A 23,461-nucleotide genomic window follows, 5' to 3' on the forward strand; every position below is an offset into this window, starting at 1 on the left:
ATGTAGATGTAGATGTAGATGTAGATGTAGATGTAGATGTAGATGTAGATGTAGATGTAGATGTAGATGTAGATGTAGATGTAGATGTAGATGTAGATGTAGATGTAGATGTAGATGTAGATGTAGATGTAGATGTAGATGTAGATGTAGATGTAGATGTAGATGTAGATGTAGATGTAGATGTAGATGTAGATGTAGATGTAGATGTAGATGTAGATGTAGATGTAGATGTAGATGTAGATGTAGATGTAGATGTAGATGTAGATGTAATTTGGTTTAAAAATCTTAAGTTCTGGGGCGGGCATATCGGATATTGGGTTGTGTGCGCAGTGCTGTTGACACACCATTTCCTAATTGAAAACAACGTCGTCTAGAATAATATACAGAAATGCATTTAGATACCTGTGGATATGTTACAAAAAGAAAATATTGTTGTTAGTAAGTACAGTAGTAAGAATATATGTATGAAGTTTAAATATATTTACCAAGGGTGATGAAGCGTTTTGGGTTTCTATTAATGGAGTTGATAACGGAACACAGAGTGCTTTAAATAAATAACAAGATAATTTGTAATCAAATTATTAAAGATCTGCATTATAAGGAAATATTTTTTTATACGAAACTTGATTTTATTTAATTAATCTATAAATACCTATGACGACGGAACAGCGTATGCCCATTTCCACTTTCAACCACTAATTAAATTAAAAATCTAATTTTAATCATACAAAGTAAAAAAAAACATACTTTACATAGAAAATTTAAAAATAAAATCATCTAATTTATCGATAAAGCATTGTTGCACAGGTATGTGAAATGTATTTTTAATATCATATAGCATATAGTTTCGTAACGTAAAATAATATTTTATTGTGGTATCACCACAAACATAACACAACATAAACGTTTATTACAGCTGTACAGCTCACAAAGATACAATTAGTTCTCCTTTATGAACAATCTTTACCATCAAATTGGGCAAATAACTTAATACTACTGAGAGTTAAAAATAAATTAATTAATTTCCCTTCAATCAAGTTTTGTCCACCTAAGAATTGTCTTATGATTGGCAAGCATCAAAAATGTGTTGAAATCTTCGTGTATTGCATTGCGAATAACATTTAATGTAACAATATCTACAAACTTACCTAGACATTTAGCAGGATTAGCTGGGTTGACTTTATAGCCTGGGTTGCAGGAACACACAATTTGTCTATTGACCACCGTTGTAATTTGCTGGCAGCGACAATTGGCTAAAACAAAGTAGCGTTCGTTGTAAATGTCTTTGTAATTTATTCTACTTCATAAAAGCACCTTCTTTGACTACAGTTTGATCATAAGACTATTAAATTTATTTTAGCTTTTCGGAAGTACCAACTATCTAAACGTTGTACAGCCCGAAAGAACCGTATATGACACACAGCAATAGACAAAAAACAACTTTCCAATACAATAAACCATTTTGTTATAGGAAAATCACGCTTAATATATCTTCCCAAAAATGGAGGATTAAGAACTTGCGACGTTCACTAAAGTCAGCAACCAACTGAAAGAGTTAACGGAAGGCTGGTTTTATTAAGATTTCTTAAAGCTAAATATGTAATATTTGGTTTAAAAATAAACTACTTTTATTTTAATGTGTCTGCTTCTGGTATGGCTAAAGTATGGCAATCGACTGGCCTGATGAAACTACACCTAATTCTGTCTCAATGTAACTTTGATCCTGCTGGTAGCGCCAATAAGACGTACTTGATTTTTAAAAAATAAAAAATAAATCTCCCCTAAATTTTCTCCAATATTTTTATATAACACTACTGGGGATGGCATCTCGGGATATAGACAATATTTTAAATTCATTTTAAAATACTTAAACTTTTAAATATATAATAGAATCTTGTAGATAAAAGAATAGTGCAGCAAGTGAACGGCTAACAGTATGTGTATTATATAATACGTTGTCAATTTATTATCGTTTTTTTATTTTTTTGAGAAACCGGAAAATAGCGTTAAATACTACTTCCGTTAAATGGAATTTTGTTTTTTAAATTTGACAGAAGACACGTAATTAGATATCTTAATTATGTGTTAGATTTCGTTTATCTATATGAAACACTACTTAAGTAATTGGCTTTTGAAAATCCAAAAGTAAAAAAAAGTTCCATAACCGTTTTCCGGAAATCGCTGAAAAGCTTATACAGAACTTCAAATTTGATATAACACTTATATATCAAAATTTCATCAACATAGCTGTAACGGTTATCGTGTTCACAGACATACACACACATTCACACATACACACACATGCGTATAAAATTGCAAAACAGTTTTTCCGACTTAGGGGGTTGCAAAACTTCGAGATTTTTGAAAATCTCAATTTCGATTTTTTGCACTATTTCAACACTTCAAATTATACAGAGAGGATTTTAATACCGCGAGACTACAACGTTGAATTGGTTACGTTTGTTTCAGTTTATTTTACTATTTTAACTATTTTTCTAACCGCATGTGATCGTAATAGACTCACCCTGTGCGTATGATATGCACATAAACAGTATGGCTGCAATGTTTACTTTTGAAAACTTCATCTTGATACAACTTTTAAGGTGATATAGATAGATATCTGTAATTGAAACAAAATTAGTAATAACCATGTAACTTGATTAACATAGAATTTGTTTTTTAATAAACTAATCACAGACCAAATAAAAGGAACACAATTACGTGTTTAATGAGCTTGGTTGCCTTAGCATGAATACGTAGCAATCAGTTAAGAATAATTTTTTAAAATCATTCTTAACTGATTTTTTTCGAATATTAAGAATAAAAAAACAATGAAGGGCGAATGCTGTTATTGGTTTTTTTCCTAGTCCGTTCAGCGACATTCCAAAATTTTAATAGCATATCAATATTTAAATAAGAACTGTTGTTTTCACAGACAGTTTTCCTTTAAACCTCATTATCATTACGTATATTGTTCTTGTTTACAAATATCTTTATATTAATATCTTGATATTACATTTGGAAATTGTGTAAAAAGCTGATTTTATTTTGGTAAGCAGCGTTAGGCTCACATAAAAAACTATAGCTGATACATGTTTGAATTAAAATATCATATGCTCCGTGGATATTTTTATTAATCTTTATCAATAATACAAGAGAAAGAACCTATCCCAAGCCTCGTAATGTATCTCAACACATGTTTTGATTATTTAAAGACAAGTGTAGGCCAAAAAATAGGCGCACATCGGGTAATAGATCTACTAATCTATCATCATTTTTAAACTTCATTATAAAACTGCATGTCATTAAATATTACAAATACGTATTAGCTCAATAGTTAAGTTTTTACTGACTGTCATATTGTAAATACATTTTTAAACCGATAAAATCTGGTAAAAGTTGTAAATCACTAATACATATAGTTATACTATTGTATGTGTAGCGGTATGTAGTAAATAATATGTAGGCTTAGTATGTAGGTCTATGCATATATTATTAATTTTCTTGAATAATAGTTATTATCATAATTTCTAAGCTTATTAGACCCAAACAGTGTCTATATATAAGAATTAAATGCAAGATATTCTAAGGAGCATCTTGTAAACTTTAGTCAAATACTAATTTATTATTGTTATTATTTATGACACATTTGTTTCTTCAAAGTAGCACCACACTGCACAATTTTTCTTTTATAAATTACATATAATTTTATAAAAATATGAGAGAAAAACAAAAATAAGCTAGTAAAAGAACCAAAATGCAACTAGAGTCTACCATCTAGAAGTTTGAAATTGTTCTGTGAAGTAATTAATATACTACAGAAAAGGCATTATACAGTACTTTCAGTTAATGTCGTGGTCAATCAGTTGCATGGTGTATTAAAATTGCTGCAATTCATAATTGGATATTATCAACACAAATATAATATATATATATATATATATATATATATATATATATATATATATATATATATATATATATATATATATATCTTTATATATATATATATATATATATATATATATATATATATATATATATATATATATATATATATATATATATATAAACAAATTATGTGTTGGTACAATTACTCACCTGGCATTAGGAAATATATTTTTTCAAGAAGAGAACCGCAGTCTGTAAATTATATTTATTTTCACATAAAACACCTAAATTGCAGCTGTCCGCCAGTTATAAAGAACGGAATCAAATTCGAACTGTGTGGTACGAATCACACATACAGTCATTTTTAGATATGAATTTGAGTCAAAAATGAGAATGGCATATTAAAACTCAGAGAGATGGATGGACTGAAGGACGCAGTATGATAGCTGAGTGGGCGGGTCGGTCGGGCGGTTAATCGGTCGGTTTTGGTGTAGGCGTAGGCGTTGTCGTGCAATCTACGTCTGGTCAAATTATCTGTGATTACACAGCCCGTTGTTACCAAACTGCCTGTGGACAAGCATTTGCTGTCGTCAAACATATGGATCAATTCGTTTTGGTCGAAGCACCTTCGCTCAACAGAAATGAGAATGAAATATATGTTAATGTATACACAGAAAAACATACAAAAATGAACATGCAAGCACGAACACACACATTGTCATACTCATAATTGCCGAAGGATCTGTGTATTATTTTCTGTGTGTGCATTTGTATATGTACGAAAATTTCTGTGTTTGTTTTATTTGTGCGGAAATTTCTTTTGTGCAATTTTCTGTGTGCGGAAAAATCTTTTTGCGTAATTTTATGTTTGCTCATTTTTCTGTGTACAAACTTTTATCTTTACGCATTTTTCTGTTTGCGCAAATTTCTCTGAGCGCATCCTTGCGTATTTTCCCGTTGCGCATTATTTGGTTCGCAGTTTTCCGTTGCGCATTGCAGCTTAAGACATATTAATAATTTTGTTCTATTTACTGTAGACAATAAATAAATAAGACAACGTTGTGGTGCCTCGAAAATCACAAAAAAAACTTTAGTTTCCTTACCTTGTGTTAAGCGTTGATTAGCGCTTGGTGGATCAGAACACGGTATCCGAGCCTCAGTCGCTGGCTCTTCCTGCAGTCTACGCTGTCATAATACAGACTTTTCAATTTGAATTTTATTTTATTTCGTTTGAAATAAAAATGGCATAATGGCACTCTGCCAATAGAAACACAGTAGCCTACTCCTCCAACAATTTCCAAACTTTGTAAACTAGAAACCGCCATGATATAAAAATACAACTGCGCCCCTATTATACAAGATTTTGAGTTTCATTCACTAGAAAAGCAATGTGTGATAACAAAGCAATTCAGACTCGCTGTTGTACAATTCATGTTGACTTTAATCACTGATGGTGCAGATAGGAACAGCATATGTTGTCGAATACCTAGTCGATTTGTCACTTTGGGAAAACAACAAGTCAAGTGTTATATGCGCGGACTCAGCAGACGACAGGTGTTAAAAATAGACAGGTGTTAAAAATGCGTAACCCGCCAACACCATTGAATCGAAATCGTCAGCACTATAACAGTTTGACCGTAAAAGTCACCCAGCTGCCCAAGGGACTTCACTCGTTTCTAAACAGCAAGGGGACGCAGCTCTTGGGTCGGTTAGAATTCTAGTCCTCTAAGGTTTTAAGGTTAGGGTTTTGTTAAAATTTGTGGGGGGGGGGGGGGATTATTCATCTGAAACGATTACTATCAACTCGTTATGATCTTTTGCCGCATAGCCAAGTGAATAGTTGAGGAACATAAAAAAACTACCAGATTTACAGAGCCTAATTTGTCTAAAACTTGCTTTAAAAATTCGCCGAGCTTTTCACAAGCATTTTCAATGTTTATATAAATAATTAAAGCCTCTCTTAACGGCCTTCCGTGGTTTTGCTGACGTCAATGTTGATGTGTGTGCGTGTGTGTGTGAGTGCGTGCGTGCGTGCGTGTGTGCGTGCGTGTGTGTGTGTGTGTGTAATCGCCGGAGATTTTTCCAAGACCTCTGGCAATATTAGGTGATTTTACCGTAGGAAATTTCTATTCATAGCTCATATAAGACGCTGGTCACTTGCGTACAGTTTTGATCCACTCGACGTGCAATTTTTTAGCCCATCATCATTTTTCTGAGACATTTGACTGACGCGACGGCCTGCCTAATTTTAAATAGCCGATATATATATATATATATATATATATATATATATATATATATATATATATATATATATTTGTTACAATATGTTAGAACAAGCCTTTATTTTACTGTTGGATTGATGCTCAGGTATGCGTTATATTTCACTTGAACTAGAAAGAATGTTGGGTTTTTACACTCGGTCGTGTGGGTGATTTATTCTTATCGACATGCACACAACATCTGATAGCCATTCATCAAAAGTACTTGAAATTTTCCTCATCGTGTTGCACGCTCATAACTTATTTCCAGCTGCGCAAGTTGTTTTACATAATGTTTGTCTCAGCATACGGAAATAAACACATAGATAAACTCAGTATACAATATTATATATATAAATAAATAAATAAATAAATAAATATATATATATATATATATATATATATATATATATATATATATATATATATATATATATATATATATATATATATATATATATATATATATATATATATATATAACTTATAGACATGATATACAAACAATTTTAAAAAGTAGTAATATATTTATCGATAGAATGTTAAATATGTTAAAATTTTGTGTTAATGCACATTGACAGCTTGATAACAATATAAGCAGAAATTATATAAAGCGGTTGTTACCTCTCGTAAATTTTGTTGTTTATTTTTATATAACCAGCGTCCGTTTTTTGGTTCTTGTGCACTAAACGGTTACCAGAAAGATGCGCAACGGCAAAAAACGCAATGGAAAAAAAAGCGCAAACAAAATGCGCAACGGAAAAAAAAGCGTAAACAGAGAAAAGCGCAAACAGAAAAAGTGCAAATAGAAAAAAAGCGCAAACAGAAAAAAAGCGCACACAGAAAAATTAAAATTCAATGACATATGTTACATCTCTTGCGACAGCCTTAATTAGTGCGTTGGACTTGTATGAAAACTCTCTTTGAGCTAACTCAATTACATGCTATTTATTTTAACATGACAAGGTTAGCGTTACACAACCAAGATATGTACTATATAACAGAAGAGCTATGGTTGTAGATATCATTTTGCATTCGTCTGGTTAACATTTTCAGAAAAGACCTTTAAAAAATGTATAAGGAAACAAAGAGAGTTTTATTATAACATCAGGATTTGACTTAGACCTACTCCAATGGCGTCTACATAATTAAACGGATCAACTGTTTAATGTACGGCTTAATTGGCTCAATAAACAAAGCTTACACCAAATCTGTTTAAAAGTTCGAGTTATTAAGCTAGCAAAATGAAAATGTGCATAATCTATTACATCTACGCAAACAATCAACCACCTACATAACTACCCATCCACACATTCTACCCACTCACCCACCAAACAACCTACCTACCCACCCACTTACCCACTTACCGACCCGTACGTACGTACTTAGGTAAGCAGGTAGGTAGGTATGTTTGTACGTAGGTAGTTAGGCAGGTTGGTGCGTCATGATGAAATAAGATTATATGCATCATTGTGATGTGTGTTTTATCAGGGTATTTTGGTGCGAATGAATGTTGGTGCGAGAGATATAACGAATGCATGTTTGATTACGAGGATAAAAGAGAGTGAAGTTTTACGATAGGAATGGGTTGTTATGGTATGCAAGCTAAGGAGTTCGGACTAGGTAGAATGTAATAGATACTCCGTGAAATACCGATATCCAGGATAGTTTTATGTTTATTTAAACGAGAATAGTAGTTGAGTAAATATTTAGCAATAAAAACAAAGCTTCCCTGAAAATTTCAGCGCACTAGCTAACTGGGAAGTGCCCGAAATTTCGATCGCATGATTTGATTGGAGAACCAAACAAACAAACAAACAAACAGACGCGAATGCAAGTTAAAGAAAACGTGGGAAAATAATAGTAATTGTGTCAAGCGGTTATTGCCTGTATCGTTGTGATGTGAATGCTCATGGTAGTGGTGTTCTTTAATATGGTAGTAGATCGCGTCAGGTCAAACACGACCCTCTCACAGCAGCCATAACAATCATGTATAATTGTGTCATATAGTCCATATGGTCTTTGTGCTAACATTACTCGTTGCGCATTTTTCTGTGATGGTAGTAGATCGCGTCAGGTCAAACACGACCCTCTCACAGCAGCCATAACAATCATGTATAATTGTGTCATCTAGTCCATTTGGTCTTTGTGCTAACATTACTCGTTGCGCATTTTTCTGTGTAAACAAATATCTGTTTGCGCTTTTTTCTGTTTACGCCTTTTTCTGTGTGCGCTTTTTTCTGTTTGAACATCTTTCTGGTCACCACACTAAACGGCAGGCTGCAATTTGGGCCGCGGGCTTTTTAGGCCGGTAATGTAGGTAAACCTGTGCCTAATCCCAGTGCAGGCATTGTTTAAATTAAAAACTTTGCAAGGGTGAATAAATTACGTGCATCCAATCATGTGTTAAAATATACACGCCCATATGAGAAAGTAAAGACTTAACAGACAACAGGTGCAAGCCACTCCCTTTATTCTACTTCTTCTAGCGTAACCTCTGTCATTGAACGTCGATATTTACCGGTTCAATCATGTCTACACATCGAGATTGCAAGTGCGCCTGTTCTTTCAATAGCTACAAAACGAACATTGGCGTTACCAGGTAGTGTCACACTTCTACCCACACACACACACACACACACACATATATATATATATATATATATATATATATATATATATATATATATATATATATATATATATATATATTTGAAATAGACTGTTGTCCTCTGTATGTTTTTGGAGGACATGTATAAATAAATAAATAAATAAATAAATAAATATTTATATATATATATATATATATATATATATATATATATATATATATATATATATATATATATATATATATATTGGTGTATGTGTGTAGTTTTAGTTTAAAGTTCGTTTTTAATAAAATATGACAAAATCTCCTTTCTTGTAAGGTTATATTTTTGTTTTGCTCATTATTCCCAATAAATACATGATTGAAATAACTATAGAAAACAGGGAGCGTACGATTTTTATCCATGTGTAGGATTTCAAAATGATATCGTAAACATAAATCAAATCCTATGAATTTTGTCTGATAAAACATAAGTCTGTAGCAATAAATTTGTAAGTCAAACACCGTAACGTGTAATCTCATTGATGTCGAAGAAGTCAAAGACGATGTTGTTGTTGTGTATATCGAGGATGTGTGGGCGTTAGCGTGGGTCACAGTAGGGAGGGGGCGAGGATACAGCGAGAACACGTGCGGGGTACTTGAGAAACTCGAAGGTTCCCTTATTATACAAATAGACCCTTGCGTTTTAAAATATATGAAAATTGCAATATACATTTTAGTTGTATTTGTATATATGCCTACATACAGGAAAAAAATCTGTTTAATAATCATATACCGCTTTAGCTTTTACACGCGAAATGGCTCGCTCTACTTAAAAACCATGCCGATAGAAAAGGATGAAAGAATCAAGCCATTCTTATAGGGGACCGTCAGAAAATTGTTTAAACAAGTAAATGCAATAGATTTGATCGCCTTAAGTATCTTTTAAAACCTTGAATTTCTTTTTCGTTCTGCTTCGTGTAATCGACAAAAGAGATTCCAATTAAAATTTGTTTCAATGGTACTGGATCCAGTCTTAAAGATTGTGTGACTAATGTATATGGCAACCCCAAAAAAGCTGTGGTTGGCATTCTGACTTTTTACGCAAATTATTATCTAGTTGAAATTAGAAATATACGGTTTTTTTTTTTTTTTTTTTTGGTCTAGTGAAACAATAATTTCCTCTACTTTTTATCCAGCAGATTGATTGAAAATTTTACTTAAGGGAAAGCCTGATTTTTGACTGAAAGAAACTAATCTGAATAACATTTCACAGGTAGCATTTTGCGCGGATGAGCATAGCTAGTGACAACAACCAAACTAACTGGGAACAGAAACCTTGGACGACAGCCAAACTAGCTGGGACAATAAACATTTATAGAGGGAGGTAGGGTAGAAGCAAAACAGCTAGCTGGGGACGACAGCCAAACTAGCTGGAAACAGAAACATTTATGCAGCTAGCTGAGATTAACAGCCCTACTAGCTCCGTACAACCACCCACCTGCGTGGGGACATAACTCAAATTAATTCGTTTATTTTCAGCCTATATTAACTACCTTTCTATATCTTAGCACGCTTACAACAGCGCAGAGATGTGTAACCGCTGTGTGTGAGTCAACAGGTTTGCCCAACAAAATCAATAAGAATGTGTGTTATAACTTTGGTACAATTTATACACTTTGTCGTGTGGTTGCTGAAAATTACTTTTAAATAGGCAGTGGGGTCGGCCTGGTCGAGTGTCAGAACTCGTCGTCACTAACTGCAGAAGTCCCGGGTTCAGATACCGTGGCAGATGAGGAGCATCAGCTTGTGACAGAAACTCATGTAGCGGATTGGAAGTAAATCAAGAAAACATTAAGGTATACTTGATGTTGCCTGCCAAAAAGCAAAGATCACACGCCTCATGCCGAATGTTCCTCGCTCACGGGATCCGTACAAAAGGCCGACATGGACAAAAGTCCGACAAGACAAAAGGCCGACAGCAAAAAGGTCAACATCTTGAAGGCCGACAAGACAAAATGCCGACAAGACAAAAGACCGACATCCAAAAGGCCGACAAGACAAAAGGCCGACCAGTTTTATAAAACAAAAATCTACAATTAGAGACATGTTTAATATCTAAAATATGTAATTATATACGACTGTTTAAGTTTCTCATTAATATTCTTAAGTACATAAAATAGGATAAAATAAAACACACGATGTTATCAATTATTTGTTGCCGTTATATTGGTCCATATAGAGGGAAATCAGAGGGGCAAGTTTACACAAAAAACAAAAATTAACTTATTAATTTTGGCACACTTGTACCACAATCACAAAAGAATTAATGAATCCAGCGAATATAGTATACAACGTTTTTTTCACGCAATTCACAATTGACGAAAATAAAATATAATTCAAAGTTTGTCGGTATTTAAGATGTAGTCCAGTCATTGCACGTGATCGGTCTACTTCATTTGGTTTCTTTGATCTGTTTATCCTTTGTACACTCCCGTCATCTCCATCGTCCACCTATAAGGATCGCAACTAGCATTGTCACTTGGCGTTCCACCTTGTTGCATGTGGGCGATGATGCCGGTGGCTTTTGAATTGGTTCTTTGATGATTATCTCACCTCGTTGACATAGAAGGAGCTATGAAAGACAGCAGTGACAGCATTTCGCAATATTTAGGTGTTGATCCTTTGTGTTTAAGACTCTCCCGTATTCTCCAGTCGCTGGACCAAATGGTTCACCTTATAAGGTTATCAACTAGCACCGTCTCTTCTCTTAAACGTTTCACCTTATTTCATGCCTTATTTCGATGGTAGTCAAGATAGGAGCGATACAGTAACATATATTTTACGATATTAGTATTTTTTATGATTGTCGGCCTTATGGTTTGTCGGCCATACGGTCTGTCGGCCTTATGGTCTGTCGGCCTTTTGGCTGTCTGCCTTATGGCTGTCGGCCCTATGTCCATGTCGGCCTTTTGTCCGTGTCGGCCTTTTGTCCTACACCCCTTGCTCACTTAGTATCAGCGTGGTTCTCATTGCTAATTAATACTGGTACCCCCGGATGTCTCGTGACAACTCTCGTACCCCCGGATGTCTCGTGACAACTCTCGTACCCCCGGATGTCTCGTGACAACTCTCGTACCCCCGGATGTCTCGTGACAACTCTCGTACCCCCGGATGTCTCGTGACAACTCTCGTACCCCCGGATGTCTCGTGACAACTCTCGTACCCCCGGATGTCACAGGACATACAGGATTACATCTCGTTTCGACATAACTTGTCTTATAAAAAGATATAAAGGTATTTACTACGGCATATGACATCGTAACCCTGCCTGATCCTCAATCAAAGATATTCTCACGGCTATTTCCCCTTACATAATAACACTTCCAGTATAGCGTGTTACACATGTTTTTTGTTGTTGTTGTTCGATTGGATAACAGACAGTTATTTTAACATTAGCCTTGACCGGGGCGATGTTACACACTTACCTAGGTCACCACCCTCTCTGCATTGTGTATCAATATTTATGTGTGCTTTTGTCTTCAAGCTCAGACTACGTAATTGCACATCTTAATCGTCAGTTTGTATGGTCGTTTTAATGTGTATTGAATGGTTAGCTTGTCTGCGCTAGGCTGATTCATAAAGGGATAAGTAAAAATGGAAAACAAATGAATACTATTGTATTACATATAGACTCCTGCGGAACTTGTTTGTGTAACTTTAAATTATTTGAATATATCGCGAAATAAAATATTTAAAAGAACTTAAGTAAATTGTAAAGCTGTTGAAAACTCTTAGACCAATTTATTTCCAACCTTAATATGGTCATAACTAAATTAGCGGTTAAATAAGCTCGTAAAGCTGATTTCTTCGACTGGGTATATTTCAGTTATTTCAGCTCCGAATACGCTTTATTCTTTAACCCCTTTGGCGCTCCCCTTAGGGTCAGCGCCCGAGGTGGCCGCTCCACCCGCCCTACTCTAGCTACGCCTCTGTGCGGCATAACAAGTAATACTTAATAGTGTTGTAGGGAATCCCTTCCAAGATTAAAAATTAAGAACGGAGAAGAGGAAGAAAAACCATCCGTGTCGTGTCGACAAACAACAGCATCAGAGTGTGGTTTGTACCCAAGTCAAGTTACTGCAATCAGCTTACTGCCCAGCAAACAAACACGCCAATTAATAGTATTTAATCAATTTTATGTTTATCATTAATTCATAGCGAAACTCAAATGTGGAAAGGAGGCATCTACCCCTTTATATAACTACACTTATACCTACTCCTACACCAACCCCTACACTTACCCCGACCACTACCTCTACACCATACGAGTAGCCCTACATTTACATGCACACTTACACGTACCCAAACAGTTAATTACCCACATACAACGCTGAGATATCTACCTACACATACACATATAGTAATATGTAATATTTTGCATTCAACATTGAACATTAATCTATAAGAACACACGCCTAAATATTTCGAGTGGGAATCTATATTTCCAAACTTCTTAAACACCAGCAAACCAATAAAGAGGACACTAAGTTCAAGGTGCGAGGATTTATTCAATTGTTTTACATAGGAAGACAAGTCGTCTAAGAAGTTACTTGGACACATTTTGACAGTCCGCAGTACTTCATTGCCTTCAATGTAGAATTGTTTCCCCAATTGGTTTTTCTTTCTGTGGTAAAACACATTTTTCAGATATTAAGACAGTACATATTTCTCGAAACTTGTACACAATAGGCTTACAATTTAAAAAGGGTTGCATTTAAAATAATAATTTTCATATAATCAAAAGTGTTGGAAAAGCGTTCGTTTTTTTAAACAAATGAAAAACAATATGAGCTAATATTACGATAGATACTTTTTGAGCCAATAACACTCACATCTATCACAATCAAGATAGACAAATGAATCCACCGGAAAATTGTTTATGTCAACAATTGATCCAGACGGGTAGGAAAGCAAGCAAAATACTCCGGGGATATAAAGATAGCCGATACACTCGGGATCGTCAAGGCAATTGGTATAGCAAGCCTGTAATAGAGAGCAAAAACATCCTCAATAGATTAATAAAAAATAAATCAAATGTAAATCTAAGATTATCATTCCCAACTAAGGAAGAGATTACTAAAGACAATGCGTAAATGGATACATAAAGAAGGAGAAAGATATATATATATATGCTAGCCGTCCCGGCCAGGCCCTGCACTGGCATCTCTGAAAAACGTATCTGCAAAGGACCATAACTTGTGTGTTTAGTAATCAGCATTTATTCGGCATTGCCCACCCTAACCACAACCAACCAAAACACACACAAAACGCAAACATAACACTAACACAAAACAAACACAAACGAAAACACAAAAACAAACGCAAAGACAAACCCAACCACAAACACAAAGAAAACACAAACACTAACACAAACAAAAAGCAAACGAAAACAAATCCAATCGCAAAAACAAACCCAACCACAACCAATCAAAACCAAAACACACCAAAAAAACAACGCAAACATAACACAAACGCAAATACAAACACAAAGAAAACACAAACGCAAAGAAAAAAAGCAAACGAAAACACAAACGCAAAGAAAAAAAGCAAACGAAAACAAACCCAAATCCAAACGCAAACACAACCACAAACGCAAACCCAAACTCAAACACAAAGAAAATACAAACGCAAAGATAAACTCAAAGTGTCCACAGTCTAGCCCGGGGCGCCAAATCGCACCATGACGACAACTTATTCATAGTCTTTTGAACTCACTTACACGAACGTAGCTAGCATAGCGTACACGGGAAGGCCTGGGGCGCCAAATAGCACCCTGTCGGGGTGCCGGAGGACGCCCGGATTTGATTCGTTTAAAGACTATAGTAACCTTTCTTATCCATAGTCTATCGCACTGTTTAAAACAAAATTATGCAGCATAGCGCTCACATGATAGCCCAGGGCGCCAAATCGAACCGTGCAGGGGTGCCGGCGGACGCGCCTGTTTCAATTTAGTGAAAAACATTATAATACTCCAAGCTTATCCGTAAATAGAAAGAAATAAACACATAGGATTTGTAGGACCTGGCTTATTAAATGTTATTGATTTTAAAAAGTAATTAGTAAACAGTATGTTCAATATATAGAATAAATAAAAAGCAGTATTAAAAATACCAACGAAATTGCACTTAATCAGTCCCCGCTAATTATGTTATTTATTTATTTTTATAACACCAAAACAAAGTAATAAAAAGTAAATTCTTTCTTCCCCCGATTTAATGGTTCTTTATAGGGAAGTAACTGTGTTTTCCAAATCAAGGGACGTTATGAGAACTAAAGGACAAAGTGCAAATACATTTCAGACACAATTTTAGAAATTTTATAAACGTTGACACACTTTTTCTAATTTTATGTAATGTTCATAATTAAAAATTATTATTCTAAGTACATAAAATGATAATTGTTTTTAAAGACTTTCAATAGTAAATTTTTAACTCATAAATTTAGACCCTGAGCACTATAATAATCTAACACTTAAATCCATTGAAGTATCCACGACAAACATTTTACAAACACGTTACATACTTAATTGAACTTTATATATATATATATATATATATATATATATATATATATATATATATATATATATATATATATGCCTTTATACACCACATGTACCAATTGTTTTAAATTTTGAAATAAAGAATAGACTTTGAATGATCAGATATCATGTTATCTCTTGCAAATGTGCAGTGTTCTGATTTAAATCGTTTAGTTAAATGACTTTCTGTCCTAAAGACATGACGTTTACCTCCTGATTTGTTAAAGTAACTGGTACGTCTGTTGAATCGCTTTTTAAAGTGCACTGTGCTACATAGAAGAAAAACAAATTACTATTGTAAATTCATACATTAACAAAAATAATTTTGTTTGATACATTACCAAAAAGATAAAGAGCAGATACATGAAAAAGCAGTTTATGTAATAATCTCTTTAAATATTTACTATGCATACAACAAAACCTTAGATTGTTGTTAAATAAAATCGATTCAGCCAGAGTACTCTTATTTGTACTTTGTTTTTATCCACTTTTGATTAAACTCTAACGCATATGAGAAAGTATAGTAAAATAAGAACATACCGAACTATTAAAACTATGCTTGATTATAAATTTGATCAAATCATCTTGGAGGAAATTATTATACCAATCGCATTAAAAGACAAATATTGTATAGTTAAAAAGTTAATATTTTTAATTCAACAGGTGTGTAATCTCGATAAAATAAACCGGGAGTAATCTCCCCTAAACTTTCTCGAATATTCGTACATAAAACTACGGGGGTTGGCAACTCGGGATATTGACATGATTTTAAATCCATTTTTAATTACTTTAACTTTTTGAAATAAAATAAAATCTTGTAGAAAAAAAAAAGAATTGCGCACCAAGCTAATGGCAAACAATATGTGTATAATTGTGGGGAATATTTTAGTACTTTATAAATTTATAAGCGTTTTTTAAGAAACCGGAAATAGCGTAAATTACTACTTCCGTCCAACAGAAATTACTCAATATTTGACAGAAGGCGGTTAATTAGTACTCTTACTTACATGGGAAATTTAATTTATCTATCTGAAACAGTACTCTGGTTATATGCTTTTGAAAAACTAAAATAAGTTTCACTTTCGTTTATCCGAAATCGTTGGAAAGTTAAAACAGAACAACACATTTGATATAATGCTTGTATATTAAATTTCTTCAACCTAGCTGTAACTGTACTCAAATTATCGATTACAATACTTCCTCTATACTTCGTATAGGAGAAAGTAAAAAACGTGATCCAAAAAAATCCCATTGATAATAATATGTTTAGTAGGTGGGATGATATTTCGCTCGTTTAGTCTAAGACTGCATGAGGTACCTTGAGGTGTTGTCCACAGATATTTACAATGTATTAGAGGTTATGGTTACGGATATGAATACAGGTACGATTATGCAAGGTTAGGTTCGCTTAGGTCAGGCAGGTCAGGTCAGGTCAGGCTGATCAGGTCAGATCGTGTCATGTCGGGTATGATTAGGTCAAGCCAGTTTAAGTTTTCACATTGCGCTTAATGAAACCAATTTACACAAGGAAAATCTTACTGCTGTCATTGTAGCATATAATAACTGATCCTGCAACTACATTTTGAGTAACATCTATAACATCTCCAACATAGAGCTTGGTTGTACACACACCATCGGCAAACTTGAAAGCGAAACAATTTTCTGCCCTACAAGCTGAGTAGCATTCCTGTGGTAAAAAACGTTGTACACAAATTAAATGTTCTATTTGGACAAAGACATAGACACAATCATACAAAGACGCAGACGCAGAAGCAGAAGCAGAAGCAGACGTAGACGCAGACGAAGACGAAGACGCAGCTGCAGCTACAGCTACAGCTACAGCTACAGCTACAGCTACAGCTACAGCTACAGCTACAGCTACAGCTACAGCTACAGCTACAGATGTAGATGTAGATGTAGTTGTAGATGTAGATGTAGATGTAGATGTAGATGTAGATGTAGATGTAGATGTAGATGTAGATGTAGATGTAGATGTAGATGTAGATGTAGATGTAGATGTAGATGTAGATGTAGATGTAGATGTAGATGTAGATGTAGATGCAGATGCAGATGCAGATGCAGATGCAGATGCAGATGCAGATGCAGATGCAGATGCAGATGCAGATGCAGATGCAGATGCAGATGCAGATGCAGATGTAGATGCAGATGTAGATGCAGATGCAGATTCAGATTCAGATTCAGATGTAATTTGGGTTAACAAAACTATAAGTTCTGGGGCGGGCATATGGGATATTGGTTTGTGTTGTGCAGTGCTGTTGACAGACCATTTCCGAACGGAAAACTACGTCGTCTAGAATAATATACATAAATGCATTCAGATACCTGTGGATATGTTGCATGAAGAAAATATTGATGTTATTAAGTACGGTAGTATGAATATATTTATGAAGTCTAAATATATTTACCAAGGGTGATGAAGAGTTTCGGGTTTCTTTTATTGGAGTTGGTAACGGAACACAGAGTGCTTTAAAAGATATAACAAGATAATTTGAAATAAAAATATTTTTAAAAAGTGTATTATTAGGAAATATTATTTTTTATAAAAAATTAGTTTTATAAAATGTAACTATAAATACATATGACTCTGGAACAGCGTATGCCCATTTGCACTTCCAACGACGAATTAAATTAAAAATCTATTTTAAAAGCATTTAAATATACAAGCTAAATCATAAACAAAACATATTTTACATAGAAATCATTATTGTTCAAAGTTCGTAAAATGTATTTTTAAATCTTTTAGCTGCTCATCACTTTAGTAAAGTAAAATTATGTTTTATTGCATTATCACCACAAACATAATACAACATAAACTTTTAATAACATCCGTATAGCTCACAAAGATAGAATTAGTTTTCCGTTCTGGCCAATCTTTACCATCAAATTGGGCTGCTACCTTGTTACTAATGTAGATTTTTAATGACCTTCCATTAAAAAAAAAAAAAAAAAAAAATTACTTTAATCTAGTTTTGTCCACCTAAGGATTGTCACATGTTTGGCAAGCATCAAACATGTGTATACATATTCTTGTTTTATTTTGCAAATTTCATTAATATATAATTTTATTTAACAAAGTATCTCTTGTTTTTAAAATCAGTCTAAATATTTTAAATAGGTTGCCGTGAGATCTTTTGACTGAGATATTTTGACGTTATATGTCTATGATATATTTTATTCTGAGATAATTAGTCAAAGTACAATATATATACATATATATATATATATATATATATATATATATATATATATATATATATATATATATATGTTTGTGTGTGTGTGTGTGTGTGCGTGCGTGTGTGTGTTTTGAAATTCGAGCTGATTTTAAAAAGTAATTTTTATTCCGCATTCCTTATTTTGGTGCCGGTACAATTTGCTATAAAAATATAATTTTGCTGTTAGAAACGATTTATACGATTTCAGGAAATACAAAACTCCAATAAATACTAATCTTACGTTAAAGGCAGTAAACTATTTGTTTACTTTATAATGTTTTCCTTTTTACCCATGATCGATACTTATTATCATTTTTTTCCGAATTTAAAATCAAGAAATGTTGTGTAGCATTCTATCAATGACCTACCATAACACCTAGTTGGGTCCGTGGTATTTACGGCAAATCCAGGTCTACATGAACAAGTGAAGCTTCCGTCTGTGTTGGTGCAATTCTGTTGACATGGGCTTGGCTGAGCGCTGCATTCATCGATGTCTAGAAGTTTTGTTTGCAAGCAAAATGTATTATTCAGCTGAGTTAATTATGCATTTTAAATAGTATAATATTTCTAATTTTAACAACGTTTATAAGGAAATATAAAAGTGTTAAATTCTGAGACTTACCGTCACACTGTGTAGGGTCTGTGCTACTTATAACGTATCCATCATTACATGAACAGGTGTAGCTTCCAGGTGTGTTGGTACATACCTGTTCACATGGACTTGACTGGGCATTGCATTCATCGATGTCTGAAATGGTTTGATCAATAGAAAGCAGGTATGTGAATCAAATAATGTGTGCTCTACACTTGTTTACGTAGTACCTTATGCCCAGCTGGTCAATCACAATTATCGACTAGAAGAATACGCAGAACATGAACAATCTTTTAAAAATCTAAAAACTTGTATTTAGTAGGGCGGCAAAAGAACTATCGCAATGATACAGTAACACACGATAGATAAATACCTGTAAAATATATCTGCTTATAACATAAGCTCATTTTCACAATAATGCTTAAAGGGGCTACTAAAAATATATATGATCCCTAAAGCGTGTCCTCGGTCGTACCGTAAAATTTTACGCTGCTCTTTACCTGGGAAAACCATGTTGGTTAAGGTATCGATTTTACAATATCGATATTCTTACCTAGACATTTAGCAGGATTAGCTGGGTTGACGATATAGCCTGGGTTGCAGGAACACACATTTTGTCCATTGACCACCGTGGTAATTTGCTGGCAGCGACACTTGGCTAAAACAAAGTAACATTCAGTGTTAATGTCTGTGTAATATATCTCGATACTATGGGTTTATTCTACTTCATGAAAGCGACTTCTCTGACGATAGCTTGATCACTTAACTATTAATTTTATTTTAGCTTTTCGGAAGTACCAAATATCTAAAGGTTGTATAGCCCGAAAGAACCGTATATGACACACAGCACCATCTTTCCAAAACAATAAATCATTTCGTTATAGGGAAATCATGCTACATGTTTCTTCAAAAAATAGAGTTTTAGGAACATTGTATCAATATCATTTCTAAAATCTAAATATGTAATATTTTGTTTAAAAAAAAACAAAAAAAAACTAGTTTTAATATTTTTTAAAGTGGCTGCTTCTGAAAAAAAATATGATTAAAATATTCATAAACCGGACTCCTTTTGCGAATGCAAGCCTTTAAAAAAATATTCTCACATAAAAAATAAATAAAAAATGATTTATTACATTCAGAAACACAACAAACAAAAAAAAATACAAATGAAATAAACCGGGAGTGATATCCCCTAAACCTTCTCGAATATTCTTATACAACACTACGGGGGATGGCAACTACGATTATAGACAATATTTTAAATCCATTTTCAATTACTTAAACTTTTTATAATAGAATAGAACCTTGTAGAAAAAAAAAATTACACACCATGTGAACGATAAACAAAATGTGCATAACAGTGCGGGATATTATTAGTACTTTATAAATTCACATGTGTTTTTTGATATATCGTTTACTTATATGTGAAATTTCATTTATCTATCTGAAATAGTACTCAAGTTAAAGGCTTTTGAAGAATTTAAAGTAGAAAAAGTTCCACTTCCGGTTATAAGAAATCGCTCAAAAATTGAAACGGATCTACGATTTTGATTTAATACTTATATCTGAAGTTTCATAAACCTAGCTATAACGGTACTCAGGTTATCGTGTTTACAGACACAAATACATACACACACACACACACAGAGAGACATACGGACAAGATCGCAAAATTATGCTTTTCCGACTCAAGGAGATGTAAAACGTCGAGATTTGCAAAAAACTCGATTTTTTTTGCACGATTACAATACTTTCTCTTGAAGCCTATTCTGTAAATACGAGAAAGCAAACATGCACTAAAAATTATTCGAGATTTGTGAAAATCAAGATTTGGACTTTTTTGCACCATTACAACACTTCAAATTATACTGAGAGAATTTTAATACCGCGAGACTACAACCTTGAATTGGTTATGTTGATTTCAGTTTTTGTTTTACTATTTTAACTATATTTCTAACCGTGTGTGATAGTAATAGACTCACCATGTGCGTATGATGTGCACATAAACAGTATGGCTGCAATGTTAACTTTTGAAAACTTCATCTTGATACAACTTTTAAGGTGATATAGATATATATCTGAAATTGAAACAAAATTATTAATAACAATGAAACATGATTAACACACACACACACATACACAAAAACACACACATATGTATATATATATATATATATATATATATATATATATATATATATATATATATATATATATATATATATATATATATATATATATATATATATATATATATATATATATATATATATATATATATATATATATATAAATGAATAAAAAAATAAATAAATAAATAAATAAATAAATTAATAAATAAATAAATAAATAAATAAATAAATAAATAAATAAATAAATATATACATATATATATATATATATACATATATATATATATATATATATATATATATATATATATATATATATATATATATATATATATATATATATATAAATGCATTTTAAAATAAACATATCGCAGACCAAATAAAACTAATACAATTTTGAATTAAAAGAGCTTTGTCGAAAAGCATGAATAATTAGCCTACTTATATCAACCATAATTATTAGACATCGCTTTTGATTAATATTATTCCAAATTATGTTTGCAACATCCCAAGGAGACATACACATATTAAAAAAAAAATTCTAATGTCATCACGTTTTGTTTAAATTTAGTTAGTTAAACTAATTTGTTAAAGTGATTTTCATCCACATTGCTTAAATAATTCTTAACTGGTTGTTCTCGACTATTATATACACTTCTTAAACAGACAAAATCTTGTAAAAAATTGTAACAAAATGTGTGAAATTCTTCATTGAATAAATTAATTTTGTAAAAGCTTTTTTCAGAAAATAGAATCTTACGTGGTAGGCTGCGGTGTTTACCGAGCATAACTAATGAGGAAATCAAATAATTTTATCAAACATTGTTTATTTTGCAAAAACTTTATGTAGCAAGTTTCCGGATGTAGGCATAATCTCTATCTTAGTGCCCCTTATTTTCATAGCCCCCCCCCCCCCCCCCACTCCCTTGAATATTTTTAAAACAGTAGAGAAAGAGATAGAGAATCCGAGAGAGAGAGAGAGAGAGAGAGAGAGAGAGAGAGAGAGAGAGAGAGAGAGATGGATGATTAGATTGACGGATGCATGGACAAAGTCGGTAGGTCAACGGTCGGTGATGGTGTGGGTGTAAGCGTAGTCGTGCAATCCACGTCTGGTCAAATTATCTGTGATTACACAGCCCGTTATTGACCAACTGCCTGTGTACAAGCATTCGCTATGTTAAAAAAATAATAATCATTAAAAAACTTTTAAAAAACCCACGTTTTCTGATAGAACTAAAAAGTAGAAAATAAACGCTATACATCACAATAATGCAAGCGATCACTCTACTATAAGCGATGAAAAACGTGGGGCGCCGAAGTAAAAGTTATATTACTATTGATTAGATAATACTATTGACTTTTATTAGGGAGCTTGTAGAGAGTCAACAGTATTAGAAACTGTAAGAAAATCACGGCGCCCCACGTTTTTGATCGCTTATAGTAGAGTGATCGCTTGCATTATTGTGATGTATAGCGTTTATTTTCTACTTTTTAGTTCAATCAGAAAACGTGGGTTTTTTAAAACTTTTTTAATGATTATTATTTTCTACTTTTTAGTCTTTGTTTGTTTGCATTAAAATCTTGCTATCGATTTTATCTTTTCACTTTTTTTGGGTAAACGAAGACAACTCGTAAAAAGACAACTCGTAAAAAGACAACTCGTAAAAAGACAACTCGTAAAAAACACGTTGTTTGAATACGTTACTGACTAGAACACATAGATTTGAACCCGTGTCGAGTGGGATAGCAATCGTGTGCCCAACCACTCGACCATATCGTCTCCCCCAAACTGGCCTACCTCCTGTAAGTTTAAACTCGGTTCAAGCTAAATTCTCTGCCCCTAAGCCTGTGGCGACATGTGATCGTTCGCTTCACTGCGCGCGAGGTACGCGTCGCTGGTTTTTTTTCTAATGGCTAGCAGAGGAGAATTATATATATAGATTATATAGCGGTCTGAAATGCTCAACAAAATTTTTCCATTGATCAATTTAGTAATAATAACAATTGAATATTCAATGGTCATCCAAAAGAAAGCTTCCCTGAAAATTTCAGCGCGCTAGCTAACTGGGAAGTGCCAGAAATTTTGATCGCAAGATTTGATTGGAAAGACAAACACAGAAACACAGACACAGAGAAAGCAAGTTAAAGAAAACGT

At 33.3% G+C, this 23,461-nt stretch overlaps 2 long non-coding RNA genes across 2 annotated transcripts; both read right to left on the minus strand.

Annotated features, from left to right (window-relative positions):
* Positions 1-484: 484 nt before the first annotated feature.
* On the minus strand, positions 485-19,283 carry LOC131948932 (uncharacterized). The gene is made up of 3 exons (XR_009388097.1): positions 19,205-19,283; positions 18,951-19,076; positions 485-544 (listed from the first exon to the last, which is right to left on the minus strand). It is a non-coding gene; the product is annotated as an uncharacterized LOC131948932 (long non-coding RNA).
* On the minus strand, positions 13,638-15,615 carry LOC131948978 (uncharacterized). Its single transcript, XR_009388103.1, has 2 exons — positions 15,557-15,615; positions 13,638-13,788 (listed from the first exon to the last, which is right to left on the minus strand). It is a non-coding gene; the product is annotated as an uncharacterized LOC131948978 (long non-coding RNA).
* Positions 19,284-23,461: the final 4,178 nt, after the last annotated feature.

Source organism: Physella acuta, unplaced genomic scaffold, assembly GCF_028476545.2.
Source record: "Physella acuta isolate Inbredline_101_S28 unplaced genomic scaffold, ASM2847654v3 ptg000007l, whole genome shotgun sequence".
Lineage (NCBI taxonomy): Eukaryota > Metazoa > Mollusca > Gastropoda > Physidae > Physella > Physella acuta.